Source organism: Aricia agestis, chromosome 20 (assembly GCF_905147365.1).
Source record: "Aricia agestis chromosome 20, ilAriAges1.1, whole genome shotgun sequence".
Classification (NCBI taxonomy): domain Eukaryota; kingdom Metazoa; phylum Arthropoda; class Insecta; order Lepidoptera; family Lycaenidae; genus Aricia; species Aricia agestis.
Window position 1 is genome coordinate 3704500 of NC_056425.1, and position 21732 is coordinate 3726231.

General features: G+C 38.3%; 2 protein-coding genes across 3 annotated transcripts in view; one reads left to right on the forward strand and one right to left on the reverse strand.

Annotated features, from left to right (window-relative positions):
- Positions 1–21732, forward strand: part of LOC121737191 (probable beta-hexosaminidase fdl) — a 161569-nt gene that overhangs the window by 58493 nt on the left and 81344 nt on the right. For both annotated transcript variants that reach the window (XM_042128787.1, XM_042128785.1), the window contains exon 2: positions 4228–4271. The gene's annotated coding sequence lies outside the window, so the exon portion shown is untranslated. The remainder of the gene's footprint in view (positions 1–4227; positions 4272–21732) is intronic.
- The window catches only part of LOC121737192, a 57186-nt gene that overhangs the window by 6223 nt on the left and 29231 nt on the right, over positions 1–21732 (reverse strand). The window lies entirely within an intron of this gene.

The following is a 21732-nucleotide window of genomic DNA, read 5'->3' on the forward strand; positions in this document are numbered from 1 at the left end:
AACATATTATTCTAACGCAATCCGTTTTCACCATTCCGGTAATGATGGTGGCACTTTGACACTTCCATTCTGCCGACACAATTCAGTGGAAAATAACACGGGAAAGGAACACAATTCAAAGTTAACGAGGAGAGGAGTGGAGGTAATTATGATTAATGTGGCTGTCTCCTCAGGTGGTCCGCATTTTTTATCGTTTTCCCTCTGTTCCGGTACTAACTTTGTTACAGTGTTGTGAGTTGTGACTTCGGCTTCAGCTAAAATAATGTTCGGCCGAATCTTCGGCTTTTTCAAAATCATCGAAATCGCCAAAAGTGTCATCGCTAGAAAATAAACTTCAAACTTAGATGGATTATTATTGTTTTGATATTTTCTATTTCATTCCAAATAATGATATTAAGGGCCTATTTCACCACATCCTGATAAGGCTATCTACCAATTAACTTCACAGATCAAGTATGGAATCTGTCAAAAAAATTGTAAATAGCCTATTAGGCACTTTATGAGAAAGTGGTGAAACAGTCCCTTAAGGTTTTAAATTATCTTGTAGACAATCTGGAATAAAACTTAGCGATTTGAAACTTGCGGCTTCGGCTTCCAACAGAATTCTAACGTCAGTCACACACTAGCTGCAGCTAAGAGTGAAGAATTTTTAAGAGCGTTGTGTTTGTTGGTAAGTTGATGCTTTCGTGGAACACTTAGTGCGTCAGCCACCTGACTTAAGACTGCTTGCAATATATAAAATAGATGATGAGAGCTTTGAGGGCCATTAACCACATAGAGCCAAAGTAGAAGGGCATTTAGACTGGCCATAGACGGACCGCATGTTGCAGTTGGGCCGACTTCTCTAGAGCGGTCGCGTTGAAGTCGTACACGACTACAACCCCACCGACGCATCATGCGTCATCGACCATACATACCATTGTTGTTCGACCGCACGGCGAAACTCAACCGCAGAACGACTCCGACTACTCAAGAGCTACTCGAGCGGTCCGTGTATTGCGGATACATTTAGTATGCAAACTGCAGATCGCCGTGCGGCGACCGCATCGTGCAGTCGGTCTCGACTGCAAGTCCGGTCCGTCTATGGCCGACCTTAGCCGAAGCAGTTTCACGAAAATACCTGAAGGTAAGCACCGTAATCGTTTTGATCGGAAAACATGTGTAACGTCTCCAAAAAGGAGGACCTTCGTCAGGGTGATGGGCGTATTCGAGTCAACTTTATAATGTCGTCTGCCTTCACGCTCCGATGGAGCGGCTGAATAAAGTGGAAAAATCACATCAACCCTTGTATTTTACTGCTCAGGTGTGGCATTAAGGAGTGAGCACACTGAGACGGGCCGTGCCGGGGCTCAGCGTGCCGGGGCTCATCGCAGAAATCCGCCTCCATACAATTTGTATGGAAGCGGATGCGCGTATGTCACACTGTGTCGGGGCGCAGCGGATTTCCGCTTCTATACAAATTGTTTGGAGGCGGATTTTTGCGATGAGCCCCGGCACGGCCCGTCTCAGTGTGCTCACTCCTCAAAGTGGAAAAATCACATCAACCCTTGTATTTTACTGCTCAGGTGTGACATTAAGACGCTCCCCCTACGGAGATGCCGTAATTTACCGTCTTTAGTCTTATTAACGCAAAATTTGAAAGCTACAAAATTATAATAAAAATACATCAATGATCTTCAGCATACGTATGAACATTCCTTTCACCGTTATTAATTTCCTATTTTTGTTTATTATACTCCTGATATCAGCTCCCAAAGTAATACCAATTTATTTAAATTCAAGCATACATTCAGTATCTCCCTAGTATTTACAAATTACTTTTAAATTTGAAAGACACGCCAATAGATCGACAATTTCACTAACTACATATTTGCCGTTTGAATTTTTTTAGGTCAATTTTGAACAAAGATAAGTAAAAAAAAATGATTTTGGTGCGATCTCGGCAACGCGGCAAATGTATAGTCAAGGTCGTTTGATCAGGGGATGGCCTTAAACGGTAATAAGATGGTTAACCGAAGAACGAACCCTTTTCTAAGCTGATAACTCAGTATCATTCAGTTGAGTAAATGATTATGTAGAGCCTTACCTAGTCTATCTGTCTATTACCTCTTTATGCTTAAACCCCTCAAATTCTTTATTAATCATACAATAATATACAAAAGTAAGGTAGCGTACATCACGTCGTCTAATCCCATGCTAAGTAAAAACTTGTGTTATGGCAATCAGACAACGGATGCACGCCGAACAATTTTATCCTAATATAAGTATATTATTTACACATTCACACACACAATCACACTACACTTTATCACGTAAAGTCTCTTTCGGCGAATCAATTTTAATGAAATTTGATAAGATATTTTGAGCCCCGGGAAAGGGCGCGATATACTTTTTATCCCGGAAAATGTACGGTTCCCGCGCGATACACGAATTTTGGCGCAATGGAGTTGCGGGTGTCATCTTATATATCAGTATAATGTGTCTGTCTAAGGGTCAATTTGTACTAGCGCAGAGTCGAAGCGAAGCGAAGCGAATTCCCAAAAACTGAACACAGAAAATTCAACCTTAACTCCAGAACGTAACGCATACTTATATTAGTTCTGCGAAGCCAATCAGCGTTGGTCGGGCGCAGCGATGCGAATTCGCGCGGATGCGCACGCCTTTTTAAATTCTCAGAAGTAATAAAGTGCGTTAACGCTTTGGAGTTAAGAGGATACACCAGGGGCGAGAGAAATTGAAAATAGGTATTTGAAAATGTATTGCTGTCTCACCAATCTCAAGTCTCCCACCGCAGAGCGCGATAGAGACAACACGACAAAAGTTCTAATAAAAGAACAGAAAATCTTCGATTCGTTGTCCGCTGACTCCTTCTCCAAAACTTAACCGATTTAAGTACTTTTTTCATTAAGAATTAAAGGAAGGCTTGAGCTGTGTTCCTATGTTTTATTTTTTTTTGTATATTTTAGCCAGTTTTGTTTTCTGGGTGTTTGAACACAGAGGAAAATCTGGCCATTTTTTTGGGTTTTTGGACGTTCTTATCTTTTTTAATAATAAAATTATGAAATAAAGGAAAACATAGGGACATGCTTAAAGTGGCCATAAATATTCAGGAAAAAAATCATAACTCTACCGGCATTATCCAGGGAGGAAACAGGGGACAACGTTTGTATAGAAAAACGGCGGTGTGGACTCCTCTTAAGGTTGAATTTGTTATATTCAGTTTTAATAATTCGCTTCGATGCGCTTCAACTCTGCGCTAGTGTAAATTGACCCTAAGAATTTATTATAGAAGATAGTCTTCTCTTTATCAATAAATGTCATTGTATTTTTTTTTTGTTGTAATTGGTGGAATACTCCAAATCAAAACCAGCACCCTAATTCACAATGCGTAATTCGTCACGGATTCGAAAACTTCACCGCGCGACAGCCAATAAACGCTTACCGCATTGACCAACGACCGCACGCTAAAGTGGTTCCGAATTTTTGTCGAACAGGAATCGCGAATCGCTACTGAGAAGGTTTTCAGACGAGTTTCACTGTATCTTGGGTTCTTAAAATAATCTATCCTAATCACAGCATAGATCTAGATCAAGATCTTGATCTATGTCTGTGATCATAGTAATATACCTAACTATTATAAGCTGAGCCGTAAACCGTCTTTTATGGATTCTTCGAAATATCTTTAATTGCTCGTATTTCCTACTATCGCAATTCGCAGCGCAATTACTATTTTCTGATACAAACCAGGAAATGGTCGGATGCTTCACCTGATAGTAATAAGTGCCCCCTAATCGTAACAGTCGTTACACCTGAAACTCCTTCTCGTCTTCTTAGACTTTAGGTTTCCTCACTCGGCAAAACACAACGTAAGCGTTGTGTGGCGCTGGTAACAATACCAGATATATATAATACCTTATAGAAATAAGGCCGTGGTTTTGAGCCAGTCGTACTAAAGCATGTCTCTCCTGAATTGAAATATACACTTTCATTACATAGTATAAAATTATCGCTTTCCGCCGTCTGACTCTGACCGTATATTCCTTAGATATTTAAAGCCAGACAAAGAATTTTGATATATTATGTAATTACTGATATTTTAATACACAAAGTAATTCAAGGGGATGATGTCTAGTATAAAACGTGCATAACAGGGTATAACGCCTTTGGCAGAACAACGTTTGCCGGGTCAGTTATAATATAAACTAATACTTGGCATTTTCTTTTCAGATGCACGGAGGAGCAATAAGAGTTCTCCGGCTCTCGGTGTAAAGGTGAGTTAGCGGGGCTGGAAATTGAGCGCGGCTCCTGCACTATAAACCTTTTAATAAGACAATTACGACCGCTCCGAGACTATTATAGAAAATAGTATTAGGGTCTAAAAGGTTTTTGTCGGAAGTGTGTAAGGGATAAGTTACAACTTCAGCGAAAATCAGAAGAGTAAAGGCTTGTGTGTGTTGCAACGTGACGCGTCGATGCAATGGTATGCATTTTTAACCGACTTCAAAAAAAGAGGTTATCAATTCCACGCGTATGTATGTAGTATTTCCCGAACTGCCCAGTTTTTGTATATTATGATAGTCTATTTCAGTGTATGTATGTAGTTATGTATGTATGTATATTGTATGTTTTTATGTTTGTGTTCGCATATCTCCGGAACTACTAGTCCGATTTAAGTAATTCTTTTTTTGTTGTACTAGTTATTGTTCTACTTAGGGAACACTATAAGTTTAATCGAAATAGGTTCAGTAGTTTTTGAGATAAGGCGATTTTAATTCTCAATTACGAACAATTTTGAAGTCGGTTTTATCTTTTTAAAATATTATTATTGAATGAGTCATTCAAAACTTTTTTTTTTACTACTCAAGAACATACATATTAATTAAATTGCAAAGCAACAGCTTTCGACGTTGTGGTGAATTGATCCTTAGTCCTTATCCTTATATACTCTTCTAATTCGGATTTATTTATTCACTTTTCTCTATTAGGCATTAACACCACATTAAAAAAATCGGCCAAGTGCAAATCGTTCTTTCTGTACCGGCATAGAGCGAAAGTGGACATAAAATTGTGTTTTTTGTATGGGAGCCCCCCTTAAATATTAGCTTTATTTTATTTTTAGTATTTGTTGTTATAGCGGCAACAGATATACATAATCTGTGAAAGTTTCAGAACTCTAGCTATAGCGGTTCTTGAGATACAGCCTGGAGACAGACAGACATACAGACAACGAAGTCTTAGTAATAGGGTCCCGTTTTTACCCGTTGGGTACGGAACCCTAAAAATCATTCATCAAACGTTCAGTCTATTGACAGCTGTTCACGATGAATAAGCAATAAAAAAAATCAGTTTTAAACTTTAATCCACCTTCGAAAACTTTAAATTGGTACTGGAATATTATGACACTATCATTATGAATATGACATATTAATGAGAGAATCAATAGTCATTAAGATCGCTATCATTGAGAGCCTGAATTTCAGTGCGTATATCAGGTACTCTCACAAAAAGGGAGTCGTAGGGATGTCACACATTCGATTTTTAATAAGTTTACTATAATTACGTTCTCTTTAGCGTTAGTGTCTAAACACACTAGGCCGAAAAAACGCGGCTGAAGTTCGACATGATTACGCCTGCAATGCAGTTCGTTTTCTATTAAACATCAAAGAGTATTCTCATATTTTATGTTTAACGAACGCTAAATTATGTTGGTTTGACGTTTCGTAAGAATACTAATTCGTAGTGTAGTAGCTTCTGTGTATCACACTGGACTTCTAATCGAGAATCAAATCAAATTGTTTCGATTTTAGATTCACGTTGCATGGTAATTTTTTGCGTAGTCGAATTTCTTTAACTAGTTATTAGTTGATAGCACACCTACAATAGCTGCAATAATAAATTAATTGTCAACCCTAGCGCACGAACGAAAATGTTGAATTTGTAAAGAATATGTAAATGCGTATAATGAAGTCGACTATGCGAGTTGATGAATGATGATTGCGTCGGTAAATACGATCGTAACTGATTCTTATGTTTGCGCGATTTATTTGCGACGGCAGCCATTTTCATAATGTTCAGTTTCATAGCGAAGTTTTTAACGATACAAAAAAGAAGAATTAAGTCTATACCACTAGCTAATAAAGATTTTTAAGAGGATTCCACACCGCCATTTTTTCCATACAAACGCTGTCCCCTGTTTCCTCCCTGGATAATGCTAGTAGAGTTATAATTTTTTTCCTGAATATCTACGGCCACTAATACAATGTCCCTATGTTTTCTTTTTTTTCATAATTTAATTATTAAATAAGATATGAACGTTCAAAAACCCAAAAAAATGGCCAGATTTTCCACTGTGTTCAAACGTCCAGAAAACAGATTTGGATAGATTATACAAAAAAAGCAAAACATAGGAACACAGCTGAAGCCTTTTTTTAATCTTTAATGAAAAAAGTACTTAAATCGGTTAAGTTTTGGGGAAGGAATCAGGGGACAACGAATCGTTGATTTTCTGGATTTTCTGCAGTTGTCTCTATCGCGTTCTGCGGTATAGGCTTGAGGTAAGGGAGACAGCTATAGATATTACACGTACTTTTTTTTCATTTCTCTAGCCGCTGTGGTATCCTCTTAAGCCCCGTATTATAAGGTCTACTTGGCTTTGCCTGGCACATTGGAGAAGTTATTTGACAGATAAAGACAGCAGACCTGAAGTACGATGTTACAATATTTTTATTAGAAGGGAAGATTATGTTTAAGAAGTCGATGTGCTGTTAATAGTGTTATACACTTGACGTTAAAGAACAAAACATGCGGGATGTAATGACGTACGTACGTACGTACGTACGTACGTAGGTAAATCTATCTTTCTTCTATGAAAATACTCAAAGACTTTGAAAAAAAAACCAAGCTTGGGGCACAACCAAGCTTGGGGCACAACCAAGCCTGTACGGAGTACCGTATTTTTCTCGAATATACTACGAATACGAATTAATATTTTAATACTATATCCTCTATATTAAAACTACCCGGCTCCCATGATCACAAACAAATAAAAGTCACATAAAACAAAGCGTATTCATTACAGCATCCATTAGGCACCGCGAGGAGTGCGGAGCCTCGTAATCCCAGACTTAGCGTCTATTGTAATGCCTAGACTAGCCTAGTGCTTCCGATCCGAACCTAGAATAACGCGTCTTCATCCGTGCGCTTCGCATTAAGTAGGTATATGAAAAGTACTGTTGTGGACTGTGGTATATGTTTTAAAAGAAAATCTGTGAACTGTATGCATGTATTATAACTTAACATAAATAATATGATGTCTGTCTGACTGTATTTATGTCTGTTGCCTCTTATCTTCTGATGAAATTTGGTGTTGCGATACTTCGAGTTCCGGAAATGTATAGAAGTAATTTCTATCCCAAAATAAGTACGGTTACCGCCGTACAGACAATTTACGGCGTTACGAAGTTTACGAAGAAGCTTCTAGAATAATTTAGACTACAAGATGATTCCTGCAACTTTGTGGCGCCAAAAATCATGTATTGCGCGGGAACATGATCAATCCTATGTCCTTTTCCGGAACTACAGAGTCAACAACCAAAATACGTCCAAATAGTTTCAGCGGCATGATTGTAAATAGGTGACAAACAAACAGATAGATAGCCTCGTGGTTTAACTAGGTATAGATATAGCACATACAGTACGGCTACAGTAATATCGGCGCGTGTAACTCCACGCGGGCGGGCAATCGCCGCGAAACTAATTGTACTCACCTAATGCGATTTTTATCACTGATACTGGTCCAGGGCTGGCACAACGAAGTTTTTCTTTGTTTTTGTTTTGTAAAAAAAAACTTTTAAGGGCAATTGACGTCGATCATAGCCAATAATAGACTACAATATAGCTTATGGACTAAATAGCTTGTATCGATCCATGCGTGACAAAAGAAAACGATTTTGATCATACAGAATATTCTTCTATGGTTCGAAGTCCATTGTACACGCTGTTGACACTATTGACATGATGGCAATCATGGTAATAATACAAAGATCCAACAATTTACAAAGAAATAGAGAACAGAATATATTTTTACTTTAAATCATGTAAAACTAACCCAAAAAGACAGAATATTAAAAAAATAACACCAGCTGTTGTGAGGTTCAGATTTTATTTTGTTTCAGAGGAAGACATGTACTCTCTCAATGTTTATTTCTTTTATAAAGTGTTATGGGTTAGTCATGTTAACGAGGCCACATGCTGTAAACACTTCGTCCTTGTAACATGAATGCGGTTATGGTTCTACATAAAACCCCATGGCTTCAGAAGAAGCAATATCCATTCTATGTAATACGTTTACGAAAAATCGTTTAAATGTTATGCACGTTGTCATCACTACATGAATGTAATAAAATTTAATCTTATATATAAAATTCTCGTGTCACAATGTTAGTTACCGTACTCCTCCGAAACGGCTTTACTGATTTTTACCAAATTTTATATGCATATTCAGTAGGTCTAAGTATCGGCTACTGGCTATTTTTTATATGGATAAGTGCATTTGTTGAATAAATAATAGTAAATAATTACAACTCGAGACTGACGGCGACCATTGTTTGTGCGACGGGATAGCGATGGACGTTGCCATGGTGCCGTACTTATTTAGTCACTTCAATAAAATAATATAGGCGAAATACTTTATATAGAAAAACAAAGTTTGCCGGGACGGCTAGTTTTATATAATAACATCGAAAAAGGATATAATTACATGAATATCATAGCTATTGAAGACAAGATGACGCCTGGAAACGTTGCGTCTAAATTGGTTTATCGCACGGTGGCGTACATTTTTCCGCAATAAAAAGTATCCTATGTCCTTACTCGTCTCTCGAAGTATCCCCATACCAAATTTCATCATCAGTTTTAGCCTTTTAAGCGTTAAGAGGTAACAGGCAGACACACTTTCGCATTTATAAAATTAGTATGGATACAAGTGCAGTCGGGTAAAAAGTTCATGTAATAATTATTAGTATTTGGCTTATGTCGAAGAATTACATGTTCTTATGAAACTGGCGTGTGGCAGCCCTACCTTTTAGCTTGAGTATGCACGGAGCAAAAATTGTTTTCATTGAGTGAAATTATTAATATTGGTCTGGGCGGGGCGAAACACCAAATTATAAGAGCCAGCATAATTACTACGCCCTAATGTAATTGGATCCCTACTAGATTGTATGTTATGGATTTTATGTTGACTTAACTTTCATTAAATGAAGAGTTTGGTAGAAAATGTATGGAGCTGATGTGAAAGTCGTCATAAAATAACTTTTATAAGTATTTAAATGTTTGTATCCTCAAAATGTATTAATTAAGAGGAGTCCACACCGCCGTTTTTCTATACAAACGTTGTCCCCTGTTTCCTCCCTGGATAATGCCGGTAGAGTTATGATTTTTTTCCTGAATATCTGTGGCCACTATTAGCATGTCCCTATGTTTTTTTTTTCATAATTTTATTATTAAAAAAGATAAGAACGTCCAAAAACCCAAAAAAATGGCCAGATTTTCCTCTGTGTTCAAACACCCAGAAAACAAAACTGGCTAAAATATACAAAAAAAATAAAACATAGGAACACAGCTCAAGCCTTGCTTTAATTCTTAATGAAAAAAGTACTTAAATCGGTTAAGTTTTGGAGAAGGAATCAGCGGACAACGAATCGAAGATTTTCTGTTCTTTTATTAGAACTTTTGTCGTGTTGTCTCTATCGCGCTCTGCGGTGGGAGACTTGAGATTGGTGAGACAGCAATACATTTTCAAATACCTATTTTCAATTTCTCTGGTGTATCTTCTTAATTGATCAATTAACTTTTTCTCACTTTTTTTGTTAAAAAAGTGGGCCCGTGCGAGCTTCTTACGCCGTTTCTTCTCGCCGGTTAAGTTCCCGAACCGGTGGTAGGCATCATGTAGACTTTCGAAGAATATTAATTGCAAATTTTGAATTAAAAAAAATGTGTTTTTTGAGTTTTTTTAGAGTTGAGTATGTATTTTTATCGATAAAACTTTTATTTTTTATCCACGGGAATCAAATTATCTCCATAATTTGGTATATAAAGTCTGGTTTGGTGTATAAAGTCTGTCTGTCTGTTGCTACTTTACGTCAAAATTGTCAGAAGTGACAAAACATAGGTACCTACACTCAGCACTGCTCTTCAAGTTACCTAAAATCACGTTAATGTGTACGCACACATTAACGTGATTTTAATAATTTTGATAATTCACTGTTTTGCATTATTACTTATTATTTATTACTCATATTGTAGTTTCCCTGTATTCTCAATATTTTCAATTAAGCTATATGACATTACACTGGGTGGCATGACATGGCATTCTGAAATCGATAACACATAATTTTAAAGTGAGTTTCTAATAACCGTGGAACGGAAATAGCATTGTATTGATTGTATGACTTTGTAAGTTTGTATGCCGTCTATAGTTAGTACATGAATATTTAAATGGTGTACTATCCAAAGTCCAAACTAATATGTTACCTTCACAGTGAACTCCATATAAAGGGAAACATCCTAAAGTATTATTTACTCTGTTTTGTTACACCGTGTATAAATGTATGTATTTGTGGGGTATAATATGTGTGGAGGCGCAAAGGAAGATCTTCCGACCGAGCGAGGTGTTATGCTCGGTCAGGCCGGATTTTGATAATTAATTTGCTGAATTGATCGAAAGGGATTGCTAAATGTGACCATTTTAGCCCCGCTGTAGATACTGATTAAATTATCAGAGATGCCGAATCATAGGCAAATGGCGCACCTACGCAATTCGTTTGTGTTATGTCAAACCCAGCTGATAGATTATGACCAACATTGAATTGATATAAACCAACGAAATGAGGTCCACCATCCGCCTATGAATCAATTTCTGCGATGGTAATTTTAAAAAATTTCCTAGAATGACCTTGAACGAAGTTTGCGAAACACTGGACTAGATGATAGCTCGCGAAAGACATTGGCTCTTGGACAAATAAAGAACATCGGCTCTCCGGCTAAGGACAAGTGGTGTGTAAGGTCGAGAGGACGTAGGCCAATATCAGCTGAATACAAGATGGCCGACCTTGATGGCGGGAAATGATACAAGATATACTAGCTAAAAGCCGAGCTTTGTGAGGGCTCGCGTCGTCACACCTTGACCAGCCTTGACTGACTGCTGATAACACATCTACATTCTACATCTATCTATCTATACTTATAATAAAATCGTAGAGGTAAAATTTTTGTACATTGAAAATAAACTTGAAAAAATGAGTCAGGGGCATGTTAGAAGAGTAATAGAACACATTTAAACTGTTTTTGAAATTTTTGCTTCTCTGTCTGTTTGTATGTATGTCTGTTTGTACAGGCTAATCTCTGAATCCGCCGGACCGATTTCAATGAAATTTGGCATGATGATACCTTACATCCATGGTCAACATCTTAGATACTTTTTTTTAACCGACTTTCAAAAAAGGAGGAGTTAATGTTTACTTTGCTGTTTATGGTCAGATTTTCAAAATTCTTTTTTTTTGTTGTATAGATTGCCGGAATTTGATACCAAATTTACAATAAAATCGGCCAAGTGCGAGTCGGACTCACGCACGGAGGGTTCCGTACTAAATCCAATCTTCTGAAGTCTATCGTCTATCTCCGTCACATGTTCATTTCGCCTGTCCTGTGGCCCTCATCCCCTGTCCACGCCAAGCGGTCTTCGAAGAAAGGATTTTTCAAAACGATAAGTATCTGAGGTTCAAGTTTCCTGGGTCTTTGTTCAAGTTTTTCTTACAGGCTACTAGAATATTTTTTATAATTCCTATTGTAAATAGCTCTTAGTGATAATATTGTTATATAACACAGTCAAATTAACTAGACGCATGGTGATGACGTCATTACGAAGCTTGCATATACGTTCCAGTGGTGCGTCAGGTTAATGTGACCGTGTTGTACTGTATATGTTTTAAATTGTAATTTTCCATCTTTTTAGTAAAAGATGGCCCCGTGCGAGTTTCTTACGCCGACTCTTCTCGCCGGGTTAGTTCCCGAACCGGTGGTAGGCACCGTAGTATCGACGTTCGGTAAAGTTTTTGTAAAAAAATTACTCCGAATAAAAATATTTTTGATTTTGATTTTGATGTAAATTAAAAATTTCGTGTGTTTAAATATAGATAAAAAAAGTAGATGGGTGTTCAATTTTCTAAATCTCGATTTTAATAACATACATTCACGCGGACGAAGTTGCGGGCAACAGCTAGTATATAAATTAAAAATTACTATGTATAAATCAACAGCCATGATAGTTTTTCCGTAAAGTGTACCACAAAATGTTCCGGTTGCGAAATATACTAGGGCTCGCTTCGCTCGCCATGACAACTCATTGACTGTGTCTGTTCCAATTCATTGACTGTTATATGGTCGCTGTTATAGACCATCAAAGCTTTATACGAACGTGGGCAGGGGCGCTGCCGGTTAAGGAGAACTGTCAAAAACATATCAATAGGATTTTTGTGTGATGGTGGCGTTAGTTTATTTTTTCGCCACGCTCATTTAAAGCCTTGTCGGTCTATAAGCATTTATGTACAAATTCCCACAATATTTTTTTGTTGAATTACGAATGCAGTATTGTTCTATATGATCTAGAGGACATAACTGCATTCATATCAGACTCTCAATACGTATTTTTGTGGATGATACACAAATGCTTAACAGCGACAATATATAATATATATTGATATATTATATACAAATCATTAACTATTCCAATTCATATTTTTATTCTAAATGTAAACTTGACTAAATAGATATTATACTGCAATGTTTTCACGCTAGAGCACCAGCATGGACAGTAAACATAAAGTTTAGTTCGACTGCCATTATTCTGATACGACATGTGCAACAACATGTCGGATTTTGGTTAAATTATTATTTACTGTGTGCTAGTAGCGCCCTCTGCTCGGACCTTTGCGTAGTATTTCCTCACTAACTGAAGCCATTGACACTATTTTAAAATAATCCTGGACAGTATATTTAAAAAAATATCGGCCAAGTGCGAGTGGAGCTCATTAACCTCTAAAATTGTATACGTGGGAGAGCCATGCTTCGGCACGAATGGGCCGGCTCGACCGGATAAATACCACGTTCTCACAGAAAACCGGCGTGAAACAGCGCTTGCGCTGTGTTTCGCCGAGTGAGTGAGTTTACCGGAGGCCCAATCCCCTAACCCCTACCCTATTCCCTTCCCTACCCTCAACTATTCCCTTCCCTTCCCTTCCCTACCCTCCCCTATTACCATATTCCCTCTTAAAAGGCCGGCAACGCACTTGCAGCTCTTCTGATGCTGCGAGTGTCCATGGGCGACGGAAGTTGCTTTCCATCAGGTGACCCGTTTGCTCGTTTGCCCCCTTATTTCATAAAAAAAAAAAAAAAATGGGTCGAAAGTAGTACACCGGATCTCGCACCTACAAAGTCTACAACTATAATATGTAATTAAACTTTGTACTGATGAATATGTTAAAGTTGGAACGTTCATAGCTCATGTTGGAATTAAATTTTTGATAGGCCGACATTTTACAGCCACAACTAAGTGCCTCCTGCATTTTTTAGCATTTTAGTCGCGAGTTGAAGGACAATATGCTGATAAAAATAAGTCGTCGCGTCGTAGTGATGATGAAATCTTCATATAATAATATTTTCAATATAAAAGAAACTGTTACTAACCGAGGAATAATTAGGAATTTACAAACAAAGGAGTAAGGTTTTAGTATCTACATAAATATGAACTGCAATAAAAAATGTTTTCATGTCAATGTTTTTGTCAAACATTCAAATCAAATCGTTTTGATTTCGGACACATTTAGGTTTTTCTTTTTTTATTTCGGACACATTATTTGCTAAGAATGTGTAATGTTCGTGTTTGTTTGTTCATGATTTACTTTACAATCATGGTGGCATGGTGGTCCATTATGGCCAAGCATAGAGAAACGCCTTTATGCCTTAAGAAATAGAAAAGGATATCTCAAATTAAGATTGATGTCACGAATAGAGGAATACCATCGGAGCGTGGTGAGGAATCGAGGCAGAAACCAATTATTTCTAACGCGGTTTTTATTCCGTCGCGTCGTTTAGCGGGCTTCCCCGCCGGGACTTTCCCGTGACTCCTGTTAAATAATTGATTTTGCTGAACGCAAACTGTAAGTCTAGGGTTTTATAGGAAATGTCGAAAAGAACATCAATGGCTGACCCATTTTGATCGGCGATACGCGATACGTTTAAATATTACTATGTTAAACACAGTTTTAATATGCTATAATTGAAGGCATGAGTAGAAGAAGCAGGTAAGTACCAGTTAAAATTTTTTGCATAAATATAGGTTTAAGAGCCGTAGAATGATTTGAAAAAAAAATGGATTTTACGTAAAGCCAGATAATATTATATTAGCCAGATGATGAGGCAGGTAAATTACAAGGTTTGTTAAAATTTTATGGGGGAAAAAATGAGTAATTGTGTAATAGTAATTGTTATAAAATGTAAATTATCTAGTCGTTCCACACACATCTTTAATTGGTGTTATGATTTAACGTGACGATGAGTTATCACCACGTAAATTACATACATACATTGAAATCGCAGGCGTAGAGGACGCCGTAGCGGTGCTACGAAGTGCTACGCCGCGGCTACGCAGCCCGCTACGAGCCGCTACAAACTTGAGTTTATCGTAAACTAGTGACCCGCCCCGGCGTCGCACGGGTATAAAATATATAGGCACTGAAAAAATTATTAAAATCGATAGCCTATGATCCTTCACGTGGTCTACTTCTTATCTGTGCCAAATAACATAAAAATTGCTCCAGTAGTTCGCGAGATAAGCCCTTTCAAATAATTTCTCCCGTTTTTTCCACATCCTCCTATTAGTATTAGCGTGATAAAATATAGCCTATAACCTTTCTCGATAAGTAGGCTATCTAACACTGAAAGAATTTTCAAATCGGACCAGTAGTTCCTGAGATTAACAAGTTCAAATAAGCCATTTTAAATAATTTCCTCTCGTTTTTTCCACACGTTCCTCTATTTCTTCGCTCCTATTAGTATTAGCTTGATAAAATAAAGCCTATAGCCTTCCTCAATAAATGGGGTATCTAACACTGAAAGAACTTTTTAAATCGGATCAGTGTTCCTGAGATTAACGCGTTCAAACAAACAAACAAACTCTTCCCAATTATAATATTAGTATAGATTAAACACCGCTGGAAGGTCATTATTGTTACAAGCCCATTTTTAAAACTGGTGTAAATAATGATGGCATTATTTGCACTTGACCAATAAAATATTTCTGCCGTGCCTTTGAAATACAACTTTCACCAGAGACAAGTTTTATAAAATCACACTATGTAAATGTGCGCTCAAGCAGTTTCGAATAAAGATTATCTACATACATACCATTTACACTGTAGTTCAAACTTAAAAGTACAATAAAAGTTCAGTACCCAGTATTTACTTGTAAGTGCAGTCTCCGTACACTATACGGTCCCGACGAGGTAATGTGCTGAAAATAGCTGGTGACGTCATACTGAGAGTTCACACATACAGGTCGTTCGGAGTTCACCTTTAACAGGATCTACTGCATGACTGGTGAGACATTTGCAATTCTTTAGGAGTGTACTCGGTACTCGATTCTCATTATAATTATGTAATAAAATTAGATACTTAATTTCTTACCAAATTTCCCTTCAAATAAATTAATCATCGATCCTGATTCCTGAGTGAATTACGCGGCTAGGCAAGTAGGCATACTATGCGGCCGGCGCGGCGGCGTGCGCCATCAAAGAAACACCGCACCGCTACCCTTTCCGCGCGCGGTGTCCATGCGTTTTGTCCTTTTCAGTCTTCTAACTAAGTCCGTGTTGTCGAGGAGCTGGATGGCCTCGACATTCACGTGATGACAAAGTCTCTTTTCGTGGGCTTCGGCGTATCTTTTTATAACTGTAGAGACCATATCCACATTAAGGTCCCGATGTAGGTCTTCATTTCTAATGTACCAGGGTGCATTCACAATTCCTCTGAGTACTTTGTTTTGGAATCTTTGTATCATCATGGTATTAGTCTTTTTGGTACAGCCCCATAGCTGAATACCATAAGTCCATACGGGCATAAGGACTTGCTTATACAAGAGTATTTGTTACTGATGAATAGGGATGACTCTTTCCGAATCAGCCAGTACATTTTCCTATAGCAAAGCTCCATCTCAGCAAGCGCGAAGAGTCGCGCTTCTTTTTAAATGAGCTTTCCAGCAAAGCTTTGCGTCCAGGGTCATGCCGAGATATTTGGCGATGTTTTCGTGCGGTATTGCAGTATTGTTAATGAATACCGGGTTATACTTTGGTATTTTATTCGTAAAATCAACATGAACTGATTTTGTTTCATTTAGCTTTATTCGCCACTTTTTCGTCCAGTCATATATATGGTGTTAATAGCTTTCTGAACTTTTGTCAAAAATCAAAGTATGAAATCCTTTCTATCTCTGTTAGCTACCACTTTCAAGGTTTTTCGCAGATAAAAATGTTGTTCGTCTTATCAAAATGAAGCTACTCAAAAAAAAAATAGCTTGATAGGTTTTTGTTGCGAAAAAAGTTATGATTCCCGCTCGATAACCGAATTTCGACGCAACGGATTTGTGGGCGTCATTCAGTCTATGTATAATTGATTGGCTTGATGGATTTTCTAACTTAACTGTTCGAAGCTATCGAATGCAAATTGGCTAAAGGCCCTCGCCACTGTAAACACAATCGCAATTCCCACACGGTATTAGGTGTTACAGTATCAATCTGCGGTGATAATTGGTCCAGTATCGGCTATCTGCCGACTCGAGCCGAATATCCGATGACTCGATTAGTAATCGACACTGAGCATATTACTAACGCATGCGATGATCTTACTATATTCCGTTTACTATTATTCGGCAACGTCTCCGTGGTCTAGTGGTATAGAGCGCGGCTCTTGACTCGGAGGTCGTGGGTTCGATTCCCGCATTGGAAACATGTTATTTCCAAGTTTGGTTAGGACAATGCAGGCTGATCACATGATTGTCTGACAAGTAAGATGATCCATGCGTCGGATGGGCATGTAAAAAGTCGGTCCTGCGCCTGATCTCTCGCCAGTCGTGTCGGTCTTCCGTCCCGGTTATGAGAGTAAAGGAATAGAGAGTGCTCTTGTGTACTGCGCACACACTTGAGCACTATTTGGTTGGATGGTTTCAATGAAACTGGCCACCGTCACCGAAACCGGTGTGGGAGCTATTATTATTATTACTATTATTCGACCTCAGACAGGACCTTCATAAAAATAAGTAATCAAGCTACCATCAGAGAAATTAATTAATGTCCAGATGACATGCCTTCATATTTTTGTTGGGTTAAGTCAAGCCAATGTGCGCTTTTAGAACTTTGGACGTGGCGGTAATATCGTGGTCGTCCGCGGTAAAACGATAACATGGGGAAGTAAAATGTATGGAAATATATGAAGACGCTTTTAAATTACCGTCGACAATAACTTTTTAACGTGCACGTCAGAGGACATCACGACGTCGACACTCTTCTGAACCGAACAAAACGTCCGCGGTGCTTAAAATCAAAAGGGTATAATATTATAACGTACCCAACGTTCTATTGTGGAAGTCGGCGTCCACAATAACGTGATGTCCGGAATTATAAAAGCGCACATTGTTTGTCATGGGCTTGACATAGCATGAGTCATGACCCAATTAAGTAGACCCGTCGTGTGCACAAGATTTTTTTTTTTTTGAAATAAGGGGGCAAACGAGCAAACGGGTCACCTGATGGAAAGCAACTTCCGTCGCCCATGGACACTTACAGCATCAGAAGAGCTGCAAGTGCGTTGCCGGCCTTTAAGAGGGCAATCAATTTCTCTGATAGTAGGTACTTCACGGTGGGCAGCTGTATACAATACGCACTAGCTAGACTAGTACTGTCCATCGATCAGAGACAAATAAAATTAGCAGTAAGTAGTTCACGATTGCCTGTATTTGTACTATCAGAGAAGTTGATTCCTATGCAAATCGGGGACCTAAGTAGTTTGGTTGCGTTACGCCAGCTGACAGATCACAATTTACATTGAATTGACATATTCGACCAAATAACGTTGGTCTGTCAAATGCATAGGAATCAAATTCCTCGATGGTACATCCTTGTCCAAAGTCAAACGGGGACATCGCTTTATTTTTTTATTTGACAATAAAAATATGTGATTTCTTATTTTTACTACCTTTATTGTAAAGCTAGTATAACGTTGATAATACCTAGAGGAAGCCTAGATCCTGCACTTGTTATGTCACATTTTCACCCCAGCAGTAATCAACTGTGTTTCGGGACAAAGCGACTAATCACTGGCTGTCCAGTCCGAGTCCTGAGACTAAATGCAATGTAGGTGTGATATCTGAGTATAACGCAGACTAATGCCTGCCTTCTGAAGTTTCACTAGCGATAAAATCCTGACAAAAACTTTAAAAAATGTACAACGATCGGCCCTATTAATAAGTGAAGAGAAATCTAAATATCCTGGATAAGCTATAATATTCAGCTTCTATACTGATATGCTAATCTTTAACCAACTTTAAGGAATGTGAGTATGATAGATTCGTAATACTAGCAAATATTTGTAATACTAGGGATTTACCCTTATTTACGCCTTTTGTAATTAGGTTATAATTTTTAGGGTTCCGTTTCCAAAGGGTAAAAACGGGACCCTATTACTAAGACTAAAAATACACGTTTGTTGTGTGTGAGCCCCCCTTAAATATTTAATTTATTTTGTTTTTAGTAATTATTTGTTGTTATAGCGGCACCAAAAATACATATTATCTGTGAAAATTTTAGAAGGCTAGCTATAGCGGTTCTTGAGTAACAGTCTGAAGACAGACAGACAGACAGACATCGAAGTCTCAGTAATAGAGTCCCGTTTTTACCCTTTGGGTACGGAACCATGAAAAACACAATTTCAGCCAATTTTTTCTCTATTACGGTACGGAACCCTTCGTGCGTGAGTCCAACTCGCGCTTGGCCGATTTTTTAAGAAATTACTGTAGTTTTGTCACCCTATTATGCAAGGTTTTCTTGAGATCCGTTAGTTTATAACGCTTTGCTTTAGAACATAAGAATTTCAGTAATTCCCACAAAATCCCGCCATTCATTAATTCTGTGTAGGATGGCTTTGAGGATTCTAGCTTTAGGTGACGTAAAGGTGAGATTTTAATTACAGTGGTAAGTGTTGAATACTTTAGTTGGAATGTAGGTGGACATAAGGAATTTGAGCCTTAATACCATGGTGTTAAGGTATGCGGTGTATTGCGTGAGGGTGTGAGAAGGTACCTTTTCCTGTCGTCGTCTGAAAATGTTCTTAACAGAAGTTGCTGAATTTTTTACATTGAAGACGCTATTCTTTAGGCTTCAGAAAAATGATTTTAGTAAACAACTATCGCTTTTTCAAGCATATTAGTATTATGGCAGAAGAAAACAACGAACCAAGAATAGTTAAACGCTGCATAAATATAGTTTTAGCAGGTGGGAACAGTAACAACAGACAGCTCCCTACCAGGACCAGGTGCATACGAACTTAAAAACCCTCATTCACGAAACAGAAAGGCATGCAACATATCAATAAGACATAGCAAGATTGTTTGAACCTTTAGAAAACTCTTTGCAAAGCCTAATCTCCGAATGGCAGACGCGTTGGGACTGTTCCACCAAAGGGCGACATCTTTATAATTTTTTCCCTAATATTCGTGAACGACTATCCAAACATTGGATGGATATTGATCACTGCGTTTCTCAATTCCTGACCGGTCATGGAAATTTTAAGGCCAAACTCTACGGATTTAATCTGGTAGCATCACCCATGTGCGAGTGCTCGACCGAAGGCAACATGTTTGAACAAACAGCTCATCATGTTCTCTGGGAGTGCAGTCTCTGGCAGGACGAAAGAACTACAATGCTAAACAACCTACTCTGCACATCTGGTGTCGCATACTACGGTGATCTCGTGGACAGCGCTAGGAACTTCCGTGCCTTCAAGTGTTTTTGTCACAATTACTATTGGCAACAGTCTAACACAATAAATTAATTTAGCTCTAGCGTAGTAGTCACTATTATTATTAACGTTTATTCCCGTGGTGCTTCTCCCCTTCAGTTCTTTGACTTTCGGTCACTGCAACTTTGTGCTGTCTCCCGCTTTATATTGGGGAGGGAATCTGGAATTCTTCCTACTCCTCCTATTTTCTTCTGATTAATTTTGTTGCGGGTCCCAAGACAGCTTTAGCATGTCCCTCGGGCTCCCTGAGATCATATCAAAGGGTTTTCGTGGTTGGATGCCGCTGTCGATCCTGGCGACACAGGAGATACAGTGGTGGGAATGTGTGGTGGGCCAAAGCCCGTCAAAAAAAAAATATCAATAAGACATCGGTTACACGGTCAGTCTGGCGTCAGTTCAGGCAATCAGTGTGGTCGGGATAACGGGAGAGTGATCGCCTAATTGGTTGACGGACTGCTCATTTCTTTATTAGGTACATGTACTTTTCAGCCACCATTCTGGCGTCAGTCTCAGATTGATGGACTGAACTGATGCCAGAAATTAAGTAACGAATACGCAGCGATCAATTGTTTGTGCTAATCGGTCAAACTTCCAGTCGATTCGTCGCGTCGGGAGACGGGAACATTCCCCGTCTCTTGACAACTCCATTACTATCGCATCAATCAAACCAATCGACATAATTAGTTGGGGAACTTTCGATTAGTGACTCGATGTAATGCGTGCCTGATGAATCGAATAAATCTATTGTGATTCGATTAATCTATTAAGATCAATCTACGATTCGATATTAATTTCCATACCAAATTTCAGCAAAATTGGTTCCGCGGTTTAAGCGTGAAGAGGTAACAGACAGACAGATACCTGGTTTCGCATTTATAATAATAGTATGGCGTCCACTATACCGTCATTCAAGCGACAGTCAATTCCGTCAATCACGAATTATGTTTGACTAATGGTGACTGATGGACTGGCGAATAGTGTAGTGCTAAGAATTAAGATCGTTTAACTTTAAGTTTGCTGAAATTGGGTATGACTATACTTTACGTACCGGGAAAGGACATAAGATATTTTTATCTCGGAAAAATGTACGGTTCCCGCGCGATGAACTAATTAAGGCGCAACGGAGTTGCGGGCGTCATCTAGTAAATGATAATTATTATTCGTTTATGTCAGTGTAGGCTAGTAAAAAATTCAGGATATTGACAAAAGGATGGAACTTTGAAAAAATGGATAACCGTGTTCCGGATGATGGATGGATACATTGTATCCGGATTAGGACGATATTCGTCATAGTTAAAGTCTCCTCGTAAAGTTCACGTATATGGAAAAGTTTTTAACGATACCGCGACATAACAATGTTGACATTTTTAACAAAATCAAAAAATCGGCCAAGTGCGAGTCGGACTCGCGCACGAAGGGTTCCGTACCATTATAGAGCAAAATTAGGCCAAATTTTGTGTTTTTTGTATGGGAGCCCCTCTTAATTTTTTATTAAATATTAATATTATTATTCAAATGTTAAAGTACACATAAAACTAAGGATTTTGTTAAAAATTCAAGTACCTACCTATTGCTATTATTGTTATAGAGCAAAAAAGGCCTAAAAAA